Source organism: Ovis canadensis, chromosome 16, assembly GCF_042477335.2.
Source record: "Ovis canadensis isolate MfBH-ARS-UI-01 breed Bighorn chromosome 16, ARS-UI_OviCan_v2, whole genome shotgun sequence".
Classification (NCBI taxonomy): Eukaryota; Metazoa; Chordata; class Mammalia; order Artiodactyla; family Bovidae; genus Ovis; species Ovis canadensis.
Window position 1 is genome coordinate 53,952,068 of NC_091260.1, and position 23,865 is coordinate 53,975,932.

The 23,865-nt window shown below is 39.0% G+C and overlaps 1 long non-coding RNA gene across 4 annotated transcripts in view; it reads right to left on the reverse strand.

The window, feature by feature from the left end:
• LOC138421634 (uncharacterized) overlaps positions 1-20,370 on the reverse strand; it is a 122,725-nt gene extending 102,355 nt beyond the window's left edge. The window contains exons 1-2 of one of the 4 annotated variants that reach the window (XR_011249562.1): positions 20,290-20,332; positions 6,535-6,682 (exon numbers count right to left, since the gene is read on the reverse strand). This is a non-coding gene — a long non-coding RNA (uncharacterized lncRNA). Of the gene's footprint in view, positions 1-6,534; positions 6,683-20,289 lie in introns of all 4 variants that reach the window. The other 3 variants (XR_011249563.1, XR_011249566.1, XR_011249565.1) reach the window with 3 other exon arrangements.
• Positions 20,371-23,865: the final 3,495 nt, after the last annotated feature.

The window sequence follows — 23,865 nt, forward strand, 5'->3', positions numbered from 1 at the left end:
TAAGTTATATGCAGAGTACATCACGCAAAATGCCAGGCTGGATGAAACACAGGCTGGAATCAGGATTGCCAGGAGAAATATCAAGAATCCCAGATATGCAGATGACACCATCCTTATGGCAAAAAGTGAAGAAGAACTAAAGAGCTTCTTGATAAAAGTGAAAGAGGAGAGTGAAGAAGTTGGCTTAGAGCTCAACATTCAGAAAACTAAGATCATGGCATCTGGTCCCATCACTTCATGACAAATAGATGGGGAAACAGTGGAAACAGTGACAGACTTTTTGTGGGGCGGGGGCTCTAAAATCACTGCAGATGGTGATTGCAGCCATGAAATTAAAAGATGCTTACTCCTTGGAAGGAAAGTTATGACCAAGACTCACTGTATTATAAAAGCATAGTGTTGATGAAGTTATAGGCAGCCTGACAAATGGAACACAACAGAGTCCATAAGCAAAGAAATAAATGTACATTCATTCACCTGATTAATGGCAAAGGTTGATGCTACACTGAAGTACAGAAAGTATGGCCTTTTCAGTAAGTAGTGCTGGGTCATTTACATATTAATACCGAAAAAATGTTTCTTGACCCCTACTTTATACCATATAAAAATTAATTCCAGATTGATTGCATATCTAAATGTGAAAAGTGCAACAAATAAAGACTTAAGTGAAAACAAAGATAATATCTTTGTTCCCTGGGAAGAGTCAAAGATTGCTTAAACAGGACACTAAAAGCACTAACCATTAAATATTATAATCTATAATAAAATAAAAGCAGAAAAAAGCTTAGTTACTTCTGTTTCTGGAATAGATTGAGTAATATGGATCATATTCATACTCCCAATTGAAATCAGAACAACACAACCAAAAAAAAAAAAAAAACAGAAAAGAAACAATGAAAAACAAAATACATGAAGCTACTACAAACAGTTGGACATGACTGAGCAACTGACCAACAGCAGCAACTGTTCTTGAGACATCAGAAAGTAAGACATAAAGGACAGTGATCACTGGGAGATAGAGAGCAAATGACGCAGGCTCTGTTATTACCCTGGCTTACTTTCTTGAGAGAGTTTATAGTCTTCAGTTTAGGTGGGGAAACTCAGGAGGAGCCTAGAAGACTCCCTGAGTTGAGGAGGCAGACCTTGTCTAGATCAAGGAAGCTAGAGTTTACAGGACAAAATACTGAACAGGACAGAGCTTCACAGAGAAATAATTTTAGAGACAAATACTTAACTGACTTCTGACTGGTGTATGAATATGAGGAAACCATCTGAATCCAAGAAAACAATGATGAGAGGCTACTACTGAGGACAGTGCTTTTTTGCACTAGCCAGGCAATAGACCTGATGATTCACAAGACATGGGAAATAACTCAAATGGAGTTGCTTCAGTAAAAGGGAAGAAATTTAAAATTACCCCTAGACTAAATGCTGCTCTGATCCCACCTAACAACTCTTAAAAGCAAACTTAAAATGATTAAACTGTTTCCTAGTAATTTAAATACAAATTTTAAGAATATAAGGTAAAAATCACAATGCCAATCAAGTAAGCATCTAATTAAAGATTATCAGACATAGAAAGAAGTCAAAAAATATATCCCATAATGAGGACAAAAATCAACCAACTGAAACCAAATCAGAATGACACAGATGTTAAAATTATCAGATGGGCATTACAAAGTTATTTTTATAACTGTATTCCAGATGTTTAAAAAAATTAAGTAGAGAGAGAGAAGAAATAAAAAACTCAAAGCAAACTTACAGAGGTGAAAAGACAGCTACATTTTTAAAGTACTAAAAGAAAAAAAAAACTGTCAAACTACAAATTTATACCCAGCAAAAATATATTTTAGAATAAATATTCATCACTAGTAGATCTTGAGATAATAGAAAAATAATACTAGATAGAAAACTAGAGCCACACAAAGGAATTAATGAAGAGCATAATGGTAACTACATGATAAACTTCTTGATAAATAAGTAAGATTTTACTTATTATTTAAATATCTTATTAAATATAATAATAACAATGTTTTGTGGGATACATATGTATAAATACATAATGAAAAATAGCATTAAAGCCAGGAGGATAAAAATTAAAGTATACTGTACAACAGTTCTTATATATATATGTGAAGTGGTATAGTATCACTTGAAAGTAAATTGTGGTAGATTAGAGTTGTTTAACATAAAACAATCACCTATATGATGAAACAAACAATTATAGTTAATAATGCAGCAAAAGAGAAAATGTGGAATCATTCAAAAACTTAATTAAAAACACCATTAATTAAAAGACAAAGATTGTCATACTGGATTTTCAAAAATCAATACTCAATTATATACTGTATACAAAAAAAAAAAACATTTTAAATATGAAGACACAAATAGTGAAAATGATGATAAATGATATACCACACTAAAACTAGTCAAAAGAAAGCTAGAATGGCTATAATTATATCAGAGAAATAGATTTTAAAGCAAAGGATATTTCCATGGATTAAAAAAAAAGGTGATTTTATAATATTAAAGCAGTGACAACATCAAGAGGACACAATTCCAAACATGTAATCTGCCTAATAAAAGAGCTGCAAAAGACATGTCGAAATAGACATAGTCACAAATTAAGATTTCAATACTGTACTCTCAATAATGGATAGAACAAGTAGACAGAAAGTCTGCAAACATACAGAAGATTTTCATATTGACAACTACTTTGATTCAACAGACATTTTAAAGCTCTCTCCTCAACAACATCATTCTTTTCAAGTCCACCCAGAACATTTATCAAGATAGACCATATTCTGGGCCATAAAACTGGTCTCAATAAATTCAGAAAGATTCAAGTCATGTAAAATATGTTCTCTGACTACAGTGAAAATAAATTAGAAATCAATAAAAGAAAGAGATCTGAAAAATCTCTAAATAAATAACATGTAGAATCTAAACAATACTATTATGTGATTCATGGGTCAAAGAAGAAACCAAGAGAAGAATTAGGCAATATTTTGAAGTGAATGAAAATAAAACCACAGTTATGGAATGTTGCTGAAACACTTATTAGAGGAGAATTTATAGCATTAGGGCCAATTGTAGAAAATAAGAAAGGTCTCAAATTCATAACCTCAGATTTCACCTTAAGAAACTAGAGGAAGAACAAACTAAGGAAATAATAAACATCATAATGGAAATAAAGGAAAAGAAAAATAATAGAGAATATCAATGAAACCAGTAGCTGGCTTTTGAGAAGACAAACAAAATTGATAAAATTCTACCCAGATTGAGCAGAAAAATAGAAAGAAAGCATAAACTACTCATTTGAAGAATGAGAAGTGCTATCATGATAGGTTCAGTCTCTACAGACATTAAAATAATAAGGGAATATTATGAATAACTTTACATCAATGAATTCTAACATAGATAGACAAATTACTTGAAAGTACAAACTACCAAAACTCAATCAAGAAAAAATAGATAGATGGCCCTGTCTAGTAAGGAAACTGAATTTGTAGTTAAATTTTCCTATAAAGAAAACTGCAAGCCCAATGACTTGCTGGAGAACTCTACCAAACTTTTATGGAAGAAATATGAATTCCACACAAACTCTTCAAAAACCATTGAGAGGGGACTATTTCCCAAGTCATTCTATGAAGCCATTGTTGTTGTTGTTCAGTCACTCAGTCATGTCCGACTTTTTCTGACCCTACAGACTGCAGTACTCCAGGCTTCCCTGTCCTTCACTATCTCCTGAAGTTTGCTCAAACTCATATCCATTGAATCCGACATGCCATTCAACCATCTCATCCTCTGTCATCCCCTTCTCCTCCTGCCTTCAATCTTTCCTAGCATCAGGGTCTTTCCAATGAGTCTGCTCTTCGCATCAGATGGCCAAAATGCTGGCGCTTTAGCCTCAGCCTCACCCCTCCAATGAATATTTTGGGTTGATTTTCTTTAGGATTGACAGGTTTGATCTCCTTGCTGTCCAAGGGATTCTCAAGAGTTTTATCCAACACCATAGTTCAAAAGCATCAATTTTTCAGCACTCAGCCTTCTTAATGGTCCAACTCTCACATTTCCAATATCTCTGATGAACATAGACACAAAATTGTTTACAGATTTTTAGCAAAGTTGATCATGGCCAAGCTGGGTTTATCCCAGAAATACAGAACTAGTTTAGCATTTGAACGCCAATTAATGTAATTCAACATAGTAAAAAGCTGAAAAGAAAGCACTTCATCTGAATAGAGAAAAGGCATTTAACAAATCAGATATTCATTCCTGATAAAAGCTCAGTAAACTAGGAATAGAAGGGAACATCTTCAACATGATAAAGGGGATCTAAAGAATACTATCACTGGCAGCATACTTCAGTGTTGAAAGACTAAATTTTTTCCCCAAAGATCAGAAACAGGACATGGATATTCATTCCCATCCCTTGCTATTCAGCATTATACTGGAGAATCTGACCAGTGCATTAAGAGAGAAAAAAGACATCTGTATTGAAAGAAAGAGCAAAAATCTTTTTTTTTTTACCAGATTAATGATCATCTATGTAGAAAGTCCAAGAAACTCTACAAAAAACTACTAGAAGGAGAAAGTTAATTTCAGTGAGATTTCAGTGTGCATAATCGACATATAAAAATCAATGAGAGTTCAATATACCAGCAATGAACAGTTTAAAGTTGAAATTAAAAATATCATTTCCACCTGCATAAAAATATGAGATATTTAGGTGCACATCTGCCCAATATTTTATAAGACTTGAATGCAGAAAAACTGTAAAACATTGCTGAGAGAAATTTATGAAAACTTAGATGTACCTGATTCAACAGACTTGTTCAAAAACAGGAAAGGAGTACATCAAGGCTGTATATTGTCACTCTGCTTATTTAACTTTTATGCAGAGTACATCATGTGATATGCTTGGCTGGATGACTCACAAGCTTAACATTCAAAAAATTAAGATCATGGTGTCCAGTCCCATAACTTCATGGCAATTAGAAGTGGAAAAAGTGGAAGCAGTAACATATTTTCTTTTCTTGGGCTCCAAAATCACTGCAGACAATGACTTCAGACATGAAATTAAGACACTTGATCCTTGGAAGAAAAGCTATGACAAAACTGGACACCTTTTTAAAAGCAGAAACATCACTTTGCTGACAAAGGTCCATATAATCAAAGCTATGATTTTTTCCAGTAGTCATGTACAGATATGAGAGTTGGACCATAAAGAAAGCTGAGCGCCAAAGAATTGATACTTTCAAACTGTGGTGCTGGAGAAGATTGTTGAGAGTCCCTTGAACAGCAAGATCAAACAGATCAAAAAAGTCAATCCTAAAGGAAATCAACCCTAAATATCACTGGAAGGACTGACTCTGAAGCTGAAATCCCTGTCCTCTGGCCACCTGATGCAAAGAGCTGACTCACTGGGAAAGACCCTGATGCTAGGAAAGATTGAGGAAAGGAGAAGAGGGCAACAGAGAATGAGATGGTTGGATGGCATCACCGACTCAATGGACATGAATTTGAGCAAACTCCGGAAGATAGTGAGGGACAGGGAAGCCTGTCATGCTGCAGTCCATGGGGTTGCAAAGAGTCAGACTTAACTTAGCAACTGAACAACAATAACAACCTTGTTCATGAATTGGAAGATTGTTAAAATACCAACAAAGATACTGTTAAGATACCGATATCATTAACATATCAATTCTCCCAAATTAACATATATATTCAGTGTAATCCAAATCACTATTTTTAAGGCAAATAATATTTCTTATGATGAGCACTTCAGTGGGGGCTCAGCTTGCATCTCTGTGTTGGCCTTTTCCATCACTATGGCCTTGATGTGTGTTGTGGTCACACAGCATGTGGCCTCTGAGCTAGAACGATCTTTGATCTTCTTTAATAAGTTACATTGTGAAGACTCCACATCCCCAGGTACTACTGAAATACTAGCTTTGAGAGAAGTATTTTTATTTTAGCATACATTCTGCACAATCCTGCATTACACTTTCTTCATCAGAAAGAATGAAGAATATGCAAAAACACAAAAAGGCCAGGTTAACTGTTGCATATTTTATGCGATAACTCATGTCTCCAAGAGATTAAAGATGGGGAGCTCTCCACCTTTAACTTTACAATATTGCCTCACACTGTCCCCACTCCTAGAGGATTTTTGTTCCTTTCAACAGATACTGGTGTCTTCCCCCAATTTTTGGCTTTGATAAAAGTCCATGCCTCTTTAACTAGAGCATACTAATCGTATCTCCATCTCTTCTGAATGTTGTTAAACAGCAGTTAGTTCACTGTAGTTTTGTGAATTTGCTCAAAGGGATCATTAAGATGTTTGCCTCTACCTTAAATGCCTCCAGACTACCAATTTTGTTTGTTTGTTTTATTTTCTCTTCTTTCCACATCCATGTGATTTGTCACTGCAGTTTGCCCAAATTGTTCTTGATTTATAAAAGCCCTCTTTTTGTGTCCTCTTATTTGTTACCTTCAATGTACTCTTAGATTGGAAATCAGGCTACTTACCTTATTAAAATTGATCAATAAAAATTGATCCTGAGGGCATGTCAAAGGATCTCTTCAGTGGATTCAAGGGCCTCAGTTTGTGTGGCATGAAGCTACCTCAGTAGCTTAGAGATCTTTCCCCTTCTTTTCAGGTACTTGCTAGCAACAGCTGGAAATGAAAGATGACTGACAAGTGAGTCACTATCATAATAGAATTACTAAGAATGCAGGATATTGAAAACTACCGGCCACAGCACTAGTTATTCAGTAGCATTTGAAGCCTTCATAAAGGTCAGGGTAGACTCCCTTAATATCTCCTCTTGGCAAATGTCTATGGTATGAATTGGAAGCCACACTAAAAAGCCCTGTAGGCTTGCTGCAGCCCTCCAAGTCCAACAGAATAGACAGAGATTTCATTCTTCTTAACTGTTATATTGCCAAGAAAGCCTGTTGAATTCTGAATATTCCTGGAAGTGATATCACATTTAGCTAAATCAGCTGTCAGTTTCAGACTGTGAAGTAGTTTCTCCAATTAGGCACCATGCAAAGCCTTCATAGGACATAAGGCTGATAAATGCTGAGTGAAGGAGGGGAATGGTGTTGGACAGCCAACACAGGGGTGCTGGTACCTAGAAATGGGAGGATGAAGAGAGAGTGGTCCAACAAGGAAAAGGAAAGAATGCATTATACAACTTCACTTCCTTCATGACTTTGTTAATTATAATTCTGGAATATACATGTTTGCTTTATGATCTCTTTCAAAAATAATGTGAAAAAGTCATATGCAATTCTTATAGACTTATTAGAGAAACTTCATCTTCTTTAGCATTTTCCTGAGTCCTTGTAAGCCTGTTACACTCATCCAACATAATTTCAAGCCAAAAACACTTCAAAACATAGATTGCCTTAAGGGAGCTGAGTTCTTATTGAAAGGTTGCTAAGGGAAAGTAGTTCTTCATGTTATATGTGAAGTATATTTTTATACTTATTTAAATAAATGGAAAAAATTTGTTTAGCAGAGACTGACCAAATGCATCTTCTTATTCTCCTAGGCATGCAGCTAAATTACATTCACTAGACCATTGTAGATTATTTACATTTAACCCACATTTACATTACATTACCTAATTCTTACTCATGAAATGAATAGAAGCAAAGCAATTAAGAATGTAAGATTTTCGTATTTGTTTTCTCTTCTCTTCATCTGCTGGTTGGATGACACTAAGGCCACCTAAATAAGCCACAAGCTGAAAGTAACATGACCGTAGCATAGGAAGAGCAGAGCCCCACTACTCACCCCTATTGGACTATAAGTGAGAAATAAACCTTTGTTGGGTCAAACACTGAGATTTGGGGTCGGCTTATTTCAGCAGCTAGTATTATTTAACACAGCTGTTTAAGAAAAGAAAAATACACATCATATTTGGGTAAAGCACAGAGAATCCCTCATTCATGGACTTTTGAGCCAAAATCACATTGTGTGATGATGGCTACTTAGTAAGTAGTGACAACTCATCTCAGTTATTAATGCTCTCAAAAAACCTTCAGAGGCCTACAGAAGAGGCTAGGAGCCACACTATACAATGATAGATCTGTGCAGTGGAGGTAACACAGGAAAACGTTATTCTTAAGAACTGGGCTTCAAGTTGAGATGCTTGTTTGTGGTTTGAAGTTTGCTCATGCCACTTATTAATCATTTTATCTTTGGCATCTTGTTTAGCACCATCATACCTTGGTTTTATCATCTGAAAAAAGGAAAAAAATAATAGTACCAACCTTAGATAGTGAAGGTTACCTGAGTGATATAGTGCATGGCACATAGTAAATATTATATGAGTATTTTTTACTCTAGCCAAATGACCCTGCTGCTGCTAAGCTGCAGCTGCTAAGTCGCTTAAATTGCGTCCGACTCTGTGCGACCCCATAGATGGCAGCCCACCAGGCTCCCCCGTCCCTGGGATTCTCCAGGCAAGAACACTGGAGTGGGTTGCCATTTCCTTCTCCAATGCATGAAAGTGAAAAGCGAAAGTGAAGTCGCTCAGTCGTGTCCGACTCTTCACGACCCCATGGACTGCAGCCTACCAGGCTCCTCCTCCCATGGGATTTTCCAGACAAGAGTACTGGAGTGGGTGCCATTGCCTTCTCTAAAATGACCCTGAGAACTTTCTGAATCTTAATTTCCGTATCTGAAAAGTAAATCTGCTATTAGTAAAATCTCTCTGTCACTGATAAAGGAGTGTAATGTTACAATACTTTGGAAGGTTCTTCACTAATGGCCCTCAGTGAATCATATGTTTGGTATCTACAGCCTGGTGTAGTCCTCTCCATAGACTATGGGGTTGGCATTTAACTTGCTTTGGTCAGTGATATAACAAATGTGACACAGTAAAAAGCTTAATAAGCACTTATATCTCATGTCTTAATCTATAGGTTCAACAAAATCCCAATCAAAACTCAGCAAGTCATTTTGTGGATATCAGCAAACTGATTCCAGAATAGCCAACAGAATATTGAGGAACAGTCAAATGACCGACTTTACTCAATTTACATACAGTAATCAAAAGCTACAGTAATCAAGACACTGTTGGATTGGTGAAAGAATAAAGAAATGGATCAATGGAAGAGAACAGAGTCTAGAAATAGATCCATATAGTCACTGATCTCTGGCAAAGGAGCAATGGCAGCACAATGGAACAAAGATATCTTTCCAAATGGTGCTATAACAACTGAATATCCATATGCAAAAAAATGAATCTAGATACAGATCTTATACTTTTCACAAAAATTAACTCAAAATGGATCAGATCTAAATCTAAAATACAAAACTATAAAACTCCTAGACAATAGGAGAAAACTTACTTGACTGTGCATTTTGCAAGGCCTTTTTAGAAACAACACTAGAAGTACAATCCAAGAAAGAAATAATTGATAAATGGTAAATTTCATTAAAATTAAAAGCTGGATTTTTTAATTAATTGATTTTTATTGAGGGATAATTGCTTTATAGAATTTTGCTGTTTTCTGTCAAACTTCAACATGAATCAGCCATAGGTATACATATATCCTCTCCCTTCTGAAATTCCCTCCCATTTCCTTCCCCATTCCACCCCTCTAGGTTGATAGAGCCCCTGTTTGAGCTTCCTGAGCCATACAGCAAATTCTCTTTGGCTGTCTATTTTTTTTTTAACTTTTTTTTTTTTTAGTTTTTTATTTTTTAAATTTTAAAATCTTTAATTCTTACATGCGTTCCCAAACATGAACCCCCCTCCCACCTCCCTCCCCATAACATCTCTCTGGGTCATCCCCATGCACCAGCCCCAAGCATGCTGCATCCTGCATCAGACATAGACTGGCGATTCAATTCTTACATGATAGTATACATGTTAGAATGTCATTCTCCCAAATCATCCCACCCTCTCCCTCTCCCTCTGAGTCCAAAAGTCCGTTATACACATCTGTGTCTCTTTCCCTGTCTTGCATACAGGGTCGTCATTGCCATCTTCCTAAATTCCATATATATGTGTTAGTATACTGTATTGGTGTTTTTCTTTCTGGCTTACTTCACTCTGTATAATCGGCTCCAGTTTCATCCATCTCATCAGAACTGATTCAAATGAATTCTTTTTAACTGCTGAGTAATACTCCATTGTGTATATGTACACAGCTTTCTTATCCATTCATCTGCTGATGGACATCTAGGTTGTTTCCATGTCCTGGCTATTATAAACAATGCTGCAATGAACATTGGGGTACATGTGTCTCTTTCAATTCTGGTTTCCTCGGTGTGTATGCCCAGGAGTGGGATTGCTGGGTCATAAGGTATTTCTATTTGCAATTTTTTAAGGAATCTCCACATCTTCCAGCAAACAAAAGCCCAGGTCCAGATGGCTTCACAGCTGAATTCTACCAAAAATTTCGAGAAGAGCTAACACCTATCCTCCTCAAACTCTTCCAGAAAATTGCAGAGGAAGGTAAACTTCCAAACTCATTCTATGAGGCCACCATCACCCTAATACCAAAACCTGACAAAGATGTCACAAAAAAAGAAAACTACAGGCCAATATCACTGATGAACATAGATGCAAAAATCCTCAACAAAATTCTAGCAATCAGAATCCAACAACACATTAAAAAGATCATCCACCATGACCAAGTGGGCTTTATCCCAGGGATGCAAGGATTCTTCAATATCTGCAAATCAATCAATGTAATTCACCACATTAACAAATTGAAAAATAAAAACCATATGATTATCTCAGTAGATGCAGAGAAGGCCTTTGACAAAATTCAACATCCATTTATGATAGAAACTCTCCAGAAAGCAGGAATAGAAGGAACATACCTCAACATAATAAAAGCTATCTATGACAAACCCACGGCTGTCTATTTTTAAAGCTATTCTGTGAAAGATAGTCAAGAGAATGAGAAGACAAACCACAGACTGGGAGAAAATATTTGCAAAGTATATAACTGGTAAAGGACTGCTATCTAAAATATATAAAAACTCATAACACTCAAGAATTCCCCAATTTAAACATGGGCAAAAAATTTGAATAGATACCTCATCAAAAAAGCTAGGCCAATGATAACATAAGCATATGAAGAGATGCTCAACACCATATGTCATTAGAAGATTGCAAATTAAACCAACGGTGAGATAGCACTACACACCAAAATGCAAAACACTAACCATACCAAATGAGGACAAGGCAGTAAAGCAAAGAGAACATGTGTGCTACATGCTTAGTCAATCAGCCATGTCTGACTCTGTGACCCCATGGACTGTAGCCCGCCAGGCTCCTCAGTCCATGGGGTTCTCCAGGCAAGAATACTGGAGTGGTTGCCCTTCTCTTCTCCATGGGATTTTCCCTACCCAGGGATCAAACCCACGTCTCCTGTGTTGCCGACAGATTCTTCACCATCTGAGCCTCCAGGGAAGCCCCATTGGTAGTGCGCTACAACATGGTACAACCACTTTAGAAGAGAGTTTGGCAGTTTCTTACAAAGCTAAACATACTTTTACCATGCACGTGTGTGTAAGCTCGGCTGTGCCCAACTCTCTGTGACCCCAAGTACAATAGCCTGCCAGGCTTCTCTGTCCATGGGATTTCCCAGGCAAGAACACCAGACTGGGTTACCATTTCCTTCTCCAGGGAATCTTCTGGATCCAGGGACTGAACCCACATCTCCTGCATCTTTTGTACTGGTGCATGTATTCTTTATTGCTCAGCTGCTTGAGAAGCTCATATGATCTTGAAGTTGTGCTTCTTGGTATTTACCTATATGAGTTGAAAACTTATGTCTACACAAAGCATACATAAGGGTGTTTGTAAAAGCTTTATTCATAATTGCCAAAATGTCCTTCAGTAGGTGGTAAATACAGATAATGGAATATTATTCAGTACTGAAAAAAATGAGCCATTAAGCCAAGAAAATAACACAGAGGAAACTTAAATGAGTATTACTATGCGAAGGAAGTCAATCTTAAAAGGCTGTTGCTATATGATATCAACTCTATGACATTCTGGGAAAGGCAAAACTATGGAGACAGTGAAAGGATCTGTGATTACCAAGGGTTAGCAGTGAAAGTACTATGATACTGTAAAGATGAATACATGTCAATATATAAGCCCATAGAATGTACCACACCAAGAGTGAGCTGTAATGTAAACTGTGGCTTTGAGTGATAATTCTGTGAATGTAGGTTCAGCAATTGTAGCAATTCTACCACTGCAATGGATTTTGATAGTGAGGAAGGTTGTGCATATGTCAGGGTAGGGAATATGCAGGAAATCTCTTTACGTTATGCTCAAATTTTCTGTAAACCTAAAACTGCTCTTAAAAATAATCTCTTAAAAATTTCCAAGATGTTGTTGGTGTTGTTCAGTTTCCAAGTTGTGTTCAACTCTTCACAACCCCATGGACTGCAGCAAACCAGGCCTCCCTGTCCCCCACCATCTCCTGGAGTTTGCCCAAGTTCATGTCTATTGCATCAGTGATGCCATTCAACCTCTAATTCTCTGTTGCCCTCTTCTCCTCTTGCCTTCAATCTTTCCAAGCATCAGGGTCTTTTCCAATGAGTCAGCTGTTCGCATCAGCCAGCCAAAGCATTGGAGCTTCAGCATCAGTCCTTCCAATGAGTACTCAGGGCTGATTTTCTGTAAAATTGACTGGTGTGATCTCCTTGCTGTCCAAGGGACTCTCAAGAGTCTTCTCCAGCACCACAGTTTGAAAGAATCAGTTCTTTGGCACTGTGCCTTCTTTAAGGTCCAGCTTTCACAACCATACGTGACTACTGGAAAGACCATAACCTTTACCATATGAACCTTTGTCAGCAAGGTGACGTCTTTGCTTTTTAACACACTGCCTAGGTTTATCATAACTTCCTGCCAAGAAGCAATCGTCTAATTCATGGCTGCAGTCACTATCCACAGTGATTTTAGAGCCCAAGCAAAGGACGTCTGTCACTGCTTCCACCTTTTCCCCTTCTAATTGCCATGAATTGATGGGACCAGATGCCATAATCTTAGTGTTGTTTTTTTTTAAGGTTTAGTTTTAAGCCAGCTTTTTTCACTCTCCTCTTTCACCCTCATCAAAAGGAGCTAAGGCCCTTTAGTTCCTCTTCACCCTCTGCCATTAGAGTGATATCATTTGCATACCTGAGGCTGTTGGTAAATCTCTCGCCTGTCTTGATTCCATCTTGTAACTCATCCAGCCCAGCATTTCTCATGATGTGCTCTGTGTATAAGTTAAATAAACAGGATGACAATAAACAGCCTTGGCATACTTCTTTATCAATCCTGAATCAGTCAGTTGTTCCATACAAGGTTCTAACTGTTGCTTCTTGACCTGCACACAGGTTTCTCAGGAGATGGGTAAGATGGTCTGGTATTCCCATCTCTAAGAGTTTTCCACAGTTTGTTATAATCCACACAGTCAAAGGCTTTAGTGTAGTCAATGAAACAGAGGTAGATGTTTTTCTGGAATTCCCATGCTTTCTCTATGATCTAGCAAATTTTGGCAATTTGAACTCTGGTTTCCATGTCTTTGCTAAACCCAGCTCAGACATCTGGAATTTCTGAGTTCACGTAATGCTGAAGCGTGGCATGTAGGATTTTGAGCATAACCTCACTAACTAGCATGGGAAATGAGTGCAGCTGTATGGTGGTTTGAACCATACAGCTTTAGGTGGCTTTAGTGCTGCCCTTCTTGGGAATTGGGATGAGGATTGACCTTTTCCCGTCCTGTGGCCACTGCTGGGATTTCCAAATTCCCTGGCATATTGAGTGCAGCACTTTGATAGCATCATCTTTTAGGATTTTAAATATCTCTGCTGGAAGTCCATTGCCTTCACTACTGACAGCAGTGTTTCCTAAGGCTCACTTGACTTCACACTCCAGAATGTCTTGCTCTGAGTGAGTAAACACACCATCGTGGTTATTTGGGTCATTAAGACCTTTTTTGTACAGTTCTGTGTATTCTTGGCCATCTCTTCTTGATCTCTTCTGCTTCTATACTAGGTCTTGGCCACTTCTGTCCCTTATTGTGCCCATCTTTTGATAAAATATCCCTTTTATATTTCTACTTCTCTTGAAGAGATCTCTAGTCTTTCCCCTTCTATTGCTTTCTTATATTTCTTTGCATTGTTCATTGAAGAAGGCCTTCTTGTCTCTCCTCGCTATTCTCTGGAACTCTGTGTTTAGTTGAGTGTACCTTTTCCTTTCTTCCTTGCTTTTCACTTCTCTTCTTTCTTCAGCTATTTATAAAGCCTCCTCAGACAACCACTTTGCCTTCTTGCTTTACTTTTTATTTGGGATGGTTTTGTTCACTGCCTCTTGTATAATATTACAGACCTCTATCCATAGTTCTTCAAGCACTCTGTTTACTAGATCTAGTCCATTGAATCTATTTGGACTCTTTTGTTGATTATGAGGGCTACTCCATTTCTTCTATGTGATTCTAGTCCACAGTAGTAGATACAATAGTCATCTGAGTCAGATAATACCAAGAGAAATTCATAAAATATCTTATATTGAGCCCCTAGCATGTAGCATGGAGAAGGCAATGGCACCCCAATCCAGTAATCTTGCCTGGAAAATCCCATGGACAGAGGGGCCTGGTAGGCTGCAGTCCATGGGGTTGCTAAGAGTCAGACACGACTGAGTGACTTCACTTTCACTTTTCACTTTCATGCATTGGAGAAAGAAATGGCAACCCACTCCAGTGTTCTTGCCTGAAGAATCCCAGGGACAGGGGAGCCTGGTGGGCATCCGTCTATGTGGTCACACAAAGTCAGACATGACTGACGCGACTTAGCAGCAGCAGTATGTAGCAAGAATCATGTCAGACATAGTAGGGGGACAGGAAAGAAAGGAGTTATAGATGCAAGGGAAATATAAAATTTGTGTCCTATGTAATCATTTCCTAGGTAGGAAGACAAGACACAATAAAAGTAAATGAAGTAGCTAGTCCAGCTGCATCTCCTCCCAGTCCCCATAAAGACTCACCTCTGGATATGTGACATTTATTTGTAACATATAACTTGGAATTTTTTCAAAAATCTCTAAAACACAGAAAACTGCATAATGAGTTGAAAAAGCAAAAGTATGCAAGGGTCAGTTACAGAAGTGAGTTAAGCAGGGCAGTATATAATATAATAGGAACTTGCAGAGAGGGTAGAGGTGTGGCAGAGCTGTGGTCAAATGGAAACATGCTTACTCTGCCAAAAAGAATTCAAATTTATATTAAAAGCCAAAGCAAACTAAAACAAAACACAGAAAATTCTAAAGTAAAAGTTTACAACTCATTGCACAGTTAATTATGGACTTATTTTCCCTAAATATAGGCTTTAAAATATCTCTCAATACAAGGCATTTTGATAGACTACTGCTGGTAGTGAATTTAGAAACAGAGAATTTAACACTCAAATATTGTACAGAGTACTCACAGTGGGTTATTACTTAGCTATTCTGCTTCTATGTATCAACCAGAATAACAGCTACAATCATGCTAAGAATAAAAGACCTACAGAATTTAAGGGAAAAAAAAAAAAAAAGGCTCATGCCTGCTGAACAAAATAAGTCTGTCAGATGTGATCTCTGTCCTTAACTGTGTTCCTTGGAAGACTAGGCTACCAATCAGTTCAGCAATATATATTGACTGAACATTCACTTGCTTGGGAAAGAACTATCAGAGTACCTAAAACACATATGAATCAAGATATTAAATAACTTGGGTTGAAAAAATGAGTTGTTTCACAGCCAAGAGATGTGATGACCACATCTAAGGTGCTAGTCTGGATGGGATCCTGGAACGGAAAAAGGACATTAGATTAAACTGGAGCCAATTATACAGAGTGAAGTAAGCCAGAAAGAAAAACACCAATACAGTATACTAACACATATATATGGAATTTAGGAAGATGGCAATGATGACCCTGTATGCAAGACAGGAAAAAAGACACAGATGTGTATAACGGACTTTTGGACTCAGAGGGAGAGGGAGAGGGTGGGATGATTTGGGAGAATGGGAATTCTAACATGTATACTATCATGTAAGAATTGAATCGCCAGTCCATGTCTGACCAGGATGCAGCATGCTTGGGGCTGGTGCATGGGGATGACCCAGAGAGATGTTGTGGGGAGGGAGGTGGGAGGGGGGTCATGTTTGGGAATGCATGTAAGAATTAAAGATTTTAAAATTAAAAAAAAAACTAATGCAAAGAAATAGAGGAAAACAACAGAATGGGAAAGACTAGAGATCTCTTCAAGAAAATTAGAAATATCAAGGAAATATTTCATGCAAAGATGGGCTCGATAAAGGACAGAAATGGAATGGACCTAACAGAAACAGAAGATATTAAGAAGAGGTGGCAAGAATACGCAGAAGAACTATACAAAAAAAGATCTTCACGACCCGGATAATCATGATGGTGTGATCATTCATCTAGAGCCAGACATCCTGGAATGTGAAGTCAAGTGGGCCTTAGAAAGCATCACTACGGACAAAGCTAGTGGAGATAATGGAATTCCAGTTGAGCTGTTTCAAATCCTGAAAGATGATGCTGTGAAAGTGCTGCACTCAATATGCCAGCAAATTTGGAAAACTCAGCAGTGGCCACAGGACTGGAAAACGTCAGTTTTCATTCCAATCCCAAAGAAAGGCAATGCCAAAGAATGCTCAAACTACCACACAGTTGCACTCATCTCACATGCTAGAAAAGTAATGCTCAAAATTCTCCAAGCCAGGCTTCAGCAATACATGATCTATGAACTTCCAGATGTTCAAACTGGTTTTAGAAAAGGCAGAGGAACCAGAGATCAAATTGCCAACATCCACTGGGATCATGGGAAAAGCAAGAGAGTTCCAGAAAAACATCTATTTCTGCTTTATTGACTATGCCAAAGCCTTTGACTGTGTGGATCACAGTAAACTGTGGAAAATTCTGAAAGAGATGGGAATACCAGACCACCTGACCTGCCTCCTGAGAAATCTGTATGCAGGTCAGGAAGCAACAGTTAGAACTGGACATGGAGCAACAGACTGGTTCCAAATAGGAAAAGGAGTATGTCAAGGCTGTATATTGTCACCCTGCTTATTTAACTTCTATGCAGAGTACATCATGAAAAACACTGGGCTCGAAGAAGTACAAGCTGGAATCAAGATTGCCGGGAGAAATATCCATAACCTCAGATATGCAGATGACACCACCCTTATGGCAGAAAGTGAAGAGGAACTCAAAAGTCTCTTGATGAAAGTGAAAGAGGAGAGTGAAAAAGTTGGCTTAAAGCTCAACATTCAGAAAATGAAGATCATGGCATCTGGTCCCATCACTTCATGGCAAATAGATGGGGAAACAGTGGAAACAGTGTCAGACTTTATTTTTATGGGCTCCAAAATCACTGCAGATGGTGACTGCAGCCATGAAGTTAAAAGACGCTTACTCCTTGGAAGGAAAGCTATGATCAACCTAGATAGCATATTCAAAAGCAGACACATTACTTTGCTGACTAAGATGCTTCTAGTCAAGGCTATGGTTTTTCCAGTGGTCATGTATAGATGTGAGAGTTGGACTGTGAAGAAAGCTGAGCACCGAAGAATTGATGCTTTTGAAGTGTGGTGTTGGAGAAGACTCTTGAGAGTCCCTTGGACTGCAAGGAGATCCAACCAGTCCATTCTGAAGGAGATCAGCCCTGGGATTTCTTTGGAGGGAATGATGCTAAAGCTGAAACTCCAGTACTTTGGTCACCTCATGTGAAGAGTTGACTCATTGGAAAAGACTTTGATGCTAGGAGGGATTGGGGGCAAGAGGAGAAGGGGACGACAGAGGATGAGATGGCTGGATGGCATCACTGACTTGATGGAAGTGAGTGTGAGTGAACTCTGGAAGTTGGTGATGGACAGGGAGGCCTGGTGTGCTGCGATTCATGGGGTTGCAAAGAGTCGGACACGATGAGTGACTGAACTGAACTGAACTGAAGGGAATCTGATTCAAGTCTGGACTTCAGTAAATAATAATGTATCAGTATTGGTTCATTCATTATAACAAGTGTACCTGTACTCTGTGTGTGTGTGTGTGTGTGTGTGTGCATGCTATCATGTACAGCTCCTTGAGACCCCATGGACTGTAACCCACCAGACTCCTCTGTCCATGGAATTTTCCAGGCAAGAATGAATACTAGAGTGGGTTGCCATTTCTGCCTCCAGGGGATCTTCCTGACCCAGGGATTGAACCCCACATCTCTTGGGTCTTCTGCATTGAGGTGGATTCTTTACCACTGCATTACCTACTCTACTAACTGTTATTAATATGTTATTAATATGTTATTTATAGATAAAACTGGGTGCCAAATATGTGGGAACTCTCTGTATTATCTTTTCAATTTTTTGGTAAATCTAAAACTGTCCTAAAAATTTAAGTTTTTTAAAAAATTAATTAATGACTATTATGGTAAATTCAGGCCTCTTGATTCCCAGGTCCCTTTGCTTTTCCCACAGATAGGAGTTTGTAACTTGTTTGTGTCATGGAAGCCTTTGGCAGTCTGAGAAGCATAACTGCATTATGAAAAAGGATTGCCAAGGAAATAAGCGCTATTGAAATAGTTATAATAGTAAAAAAAAAAATACAAGACTCAGTGACAGGCTCCTTACCTACTATAATTTGGAAATGTGATGAGTATAAATGATAATTCAAGATACCTACACCTACTAAAATATACAAAAATATTTTTTATCTCCATGGATGGAAATCACAAGTATTAAAACTGCTATGGTTTGTTGCCTCCATTCGTAATTTTTAAGACAGTTAAATTTCAGTTAGAAGTTATGAAAAAGAGTTGTGTATTCTTATCCGAGTTCATAGGACACACACACCTCACCATCTCCTGTGTTCTATGGACATAGGGGCCCCTGGGCTAGGGAAGTACTTGCACTTTCAGCCTCTCTAAGGATAAAAATGATTGCAGTTCTATGAAATGGTCTTTGTGATCTTGGACCTGTGTCTGCTTGGATTCTGAAAGAGATTTTTGGAGGAATGAGGTATTGTAATTTCTCTCTCCTTTACCCTACACAGCCTCAGCTTTGCTCATCTTATTCTCCTTCCTGGTCTGATGTTCTTGGTACCCTTATGACAAAGTTAGAGATGATTTTGAATATTCATTGCTTTTTTTGTTACTTACAGCATGAATCTAGACCTTTCTCTAGTTATATTTTCTTCCTGTCCTAACTCTCCAGGTAGCAAGTTCCACATGCTTAACTAGGTGCTTTATTAAAGAAATACTGTAACTTGTTCCTAACCTCTCCACACAATAGTTTCTCTAAGAAATGCTGAAAAATAGCCCACATTCAAATCAAGTTTCTGAATAACTACTTGTATAAATTCCATTAAAACCATGATCAGTTTACACCTTAGCAACCATAGATACTGAAATATCCCCTTGAAGCTGTGGCTTTCCAGAGTTCTCTGCTGCCTCATCTCTTCTCACCATGTTACTAGGGAGAGAAATCCCATGGTTTCCAATCCATCAGTTCAGTTCAGTTCAGTCGCTTAGTCGTGTCCGACTCTTTGCGACCCCATGAATCGCAGCACGCCAGTCCTCCCTGTCCATCGCCAACTTCCAGAGTTCACTCACACTCACTTCCATCAAGTCAGTGATGTCATCCAGCCATCTCATCCTCTGTCATCCCCTTCTCCTCCTGCCTCCAATCCCTCCCAGCAGCAGGGTCTTTTCCAATGAGTCAACTCTTCACATGAGGTGGCCAAAGTACTGGAGTTTCAGCTTTAGCATCATTCCCTCCAAAGAAATCCCAGGGCTGATCTCTTTCAGAATGGACTGGTTGGATCTCCTTGCAGTCCAAGGGACTCTCAAGAGTCTTCTCCAATACCACACTTCAAAAGCAACAATTCTTTGGTGCTCAGCCTTCTTCACAGTCCAACTCTCACATCCATACATGACCACTGGAAGAACCATAGATGGACTAGATGGACCTTTGTTGGCAAAGTAATGTGTCTTGGTCATAACTTTTCTTCCAAGGAGTAAGCATCTTTTAATTTCATGGCTGCAGTCACCATCTGCAGTGATTTTGGAGCCCCCAAAAATAAAGTCTGACACTGTTTCCACTGTTTCCCCATATATTTCCCATACTTTCCAACAAATGCATAGTATCCTGCTCAGAAATAGTCAGTGACTAGCAGCTTGGCAGTGCCAAGTAAAATTTGGTAGGTAAACACTTAGAAATATTCCCCTTGTGGCTTTCTTCATCTTTACAGCAACTTACCTGTTGATGGTATCTGTCAGTGACTCCTTCCCAGTAGAGCAGTGTTGGCCCCACAAATCAGAATTTCTCTTTACTGAGAACAGAGTCTGGCAACCATTCAAAAACAAGTAATCTGAAAACATTTACCTGCCTAAACCAATCTTCCTTTTGATGTGCCGGCTCTGGCGTTGCCAAACTTGGAGACTTCTCAAACAATGTGTTTTGTTTCTGAAAAACAGAATTAATCTACACTGATTAAAGTCTGACACAATGTCCTCAAGCCATCGTTTATTTTTGTTTCATTATGAGCAACTTTGCCTAAAGCAATTTAAGAAAGTCTGAAAAAGGCTAAATGAAATCAAGGGAGATAGTTAAGTTGATCCTATTTGATTTTGACCAAATACTTCCAACTAATTACTAATTCTTGGTAATGCTGCCATGTTAAAATACAGATATGTGGATTTATAAGAGCAGAGGCTATTTATGTTGTTTTTCTACTCAAGCAGAAATATGCCTGGACTTGCAGGATATCTGTACACTTAGAAAAACTTAACAGTTTAGCTGCTTTTGTCCCAAAATATAAAAATAATATATATCCTTGAGTGGGTTTTTTACTTTTCTCTGATGCAGTGCTGGGGGCTCAGTGGAAGAATGCCACATTAGTCCAATAGAGCTGCTGGCTCTCCTTTGGCAAGCTTTATGCCAGTGGTGGAAACATCCCTGTGTATTTGCCCCCTTTCCCCTTCGTGGTTTCAGAGTCTAGAGCCTATACCCAAAGCAAAGGGGAGAAATAAGGTCAATCTGGATCATTTCAGACCTCACTCCAAGGATAGTCAACTTTTGCTTTTCTCCTAAAAGAAGATAGATCTTCCCAACCCGGGGATCAAACCCAAGTCTCCCTCATTGTAGGTGTTTTCTTTACCAGCTGAACCACCAGGGAAGCCAAAAGAAGAATCAGTGTTTTTTTTTTAATCTCTAATATGAAGGAAATTGGCTCACTAGTTTTCATAAGATTCTCTTTTTCCATATTCACCATCTCTCCCCTGTGGAGCCAGAGTGGGGATTTGCAGGTAACAGAAACTGGCTGCACGGAGAGAGCCAGAGGGCACTGCAGGAGCCAGGGCTTAGGCCAGGCAGACTTTGGGACAGACAAACTAAAGAAAGCCACTCCAGACTCCCCACACCCCGGGGAGCTCTGAGGGCCCTGGTCAACATCAGGCAGCAATGAATGTGATATATTTGATACTGATTATTTCCCTCTTATTTCTGAGAAGAAAGAAAAAAAAAAACTATTCACAATAATCCTTGTTCATTTGAACTGTGCTTTATAGGGCTTCCCAGCTGCCTCAGTGGTAAAGAATCTGCCTGCCAATGCAGGAGACGCAGGAGGTGCAAGAGACTCGAGTTCGATCTCTGAGTCAGGAAGATTCTGAGGAGGAATCTTTGGGTCTGGAAGATTCCCTGGAGGAGGAAATTATGGCTTGCAATTTTCTTAGAGCTGTGAATTCTTGTCTTTTTGACCTAACCAATAAATTGTATCAGGACTTCTCTAGAAATGCTCACTTTTAAATATGCTGGTTTTAATATCACTTTCATTTCATTAAAAACAAAAGGATATTTTAAAGCCTCAGAAAAGATAAGGAAGGACATAAATTAAGAACAAAGAACAGTTGTTTTAGTAAGTTTCATGAAAAACCGATTATGTATCCTTTTTTTGGTTTTTCTTGGTTATGTTGGTTTGTTTTTTAATTTCACCACTGTCTAATCTAACTTTTAGGCGTTATTGCTTTAGACTATAATTTGGCTAGGACAATAAATCAGGAAATAGCATGCAAGCCTGTGGCAACTATAAAAATGTGCTCCTCACATGTCCTGCTGTTGCAGGAAGGCAGACCCCTTCCAGGGCCCGAAATTGTGCTCTTGTCTAACACTCAGAAATGAATTGTCCAAGGAGACACACGTGCTGACAAAGCAAGAGATTTTATTGGGAAAGGGCACCCGGGTGGAGAGCAGTAGGGTAAGGGAACCCAAGAGAACTGCTCTGCCGCTTGGCTCGCAGTCTCGGGTTTTATGGTGATGGGATTAGTTTCTGGGTGGTCTTTGGTCAATCACTCTAATTCAGAGTCTTTCCTGGTGGCGCACGCATTGTTCAGCCAAGATGGATGCTAGCGGGAGGGATTCTGGGAAGTGGACGGACACGCGGTGTCTCCTTTCGACCTTTCCCGAACTCTTCCAGTTGGTGGTGGCTTATTAGTTCCGTATTCCTTATCAGGATCTCCTGTCATAAAACAACTCATGCAAATGGTTACTGTGGTGGGTGGTTTCAATCAGTGTGCTTTCCCTAACATTGCTGCAGGAGTGTGACTGAGAGAAGACAGAGCTGTGACCCACAGACCCACACCCAGGCCACGATTGCACACAGCAGGAGTGACGAGGCAGGTCTGTTCTGTCAAGATGCAGGACTCCTCGGATGCGTGCCTTTGGCTGAAGGGCTCCCCATGGGCTGGCAGATACTTTCTTAGAACCGAGGTGTACTCTGTGCCCCTTCTCTCCTTCCTTCCCTCTCCTTCATGGGAAGAGTTATACCTGATCACAGGCTCAGGGTTCTCCATACCTCATCTAGTTCCCTCCAGCTTTTCTCTTGGATTTCTCCCATCTCTTACAGGCCAAATCCTGTCCAGGTAACTGTTCCTTAGAGGACCCAAGCCAGCACAAAGTCCTTTCCCACCCACTACCTCACACCACCAATGGGAGAATTCAAGAATGGGTACAGAGAATGAGAGACTTGAGTGTGTATCATTCATGCCAAAGCTAGGATGAGAAGCCAGAGGTTCCAACTCTTAAGACTGAACTTTCCATTGTATCACAAGATTTCTTCTGAAGGAATAACTCTTCAATACAAAGTACCCTGTTTGGGAAGAAATATCTAGATTATAAGATCCAGTGAATTTTCCAGTGATAATTTCCAAATGATTGTGCCATCTCTCCGGAATAGTGGTTTTCTTAAGCCATGGACTTCTTTCTTCAAGTTAAACCCTCACTGAAGCAGAGGCAGGCCTGAGGCACAGCTGGGATGGTAGGTGAAGTGGCCAAATGGAGGCCTAAAATCAACTGCTAGGCCTCCTGCTCCCTCACCCCCAGTCACTGCTGCTTGAGATGCCCTTTTCAAGAACCCCTGAGCTCCACAAGCATGGTAGTGAAAACTCTGCTTAAACTGTTGATTTTTAAATAGTATCTCACAGAGAGTCCCTCTCAGTCTAATCACAAAGGAGAAAGAAGGTCAAGCCAGGGGCTCTGGATCCCAGGCTACTTCAGAGGGAGCTACTGTGCTTTAAGCTGTTAGTCTAGGATTCCTCAGAAGCATCCCTTTGAAGCAAGTGTTCTGTAGCCAAAATATTTTTTCAAATATATATTTTTGAAGTAAGTATATTTGAAAAGCTCCTACTCCAGAGCACGGTACAGAAAGCAAAGAAAAAAAGTGAAGTTGCTCAGTCATGTCCAGCTCTTTGTAACCCATGGACTGTAGCCCACCAGGCTCCCCTATCCATGTGATTCTCCAGGCAAGAGTACTGGAGTGGGTTGCCATTTCCTTCTCCA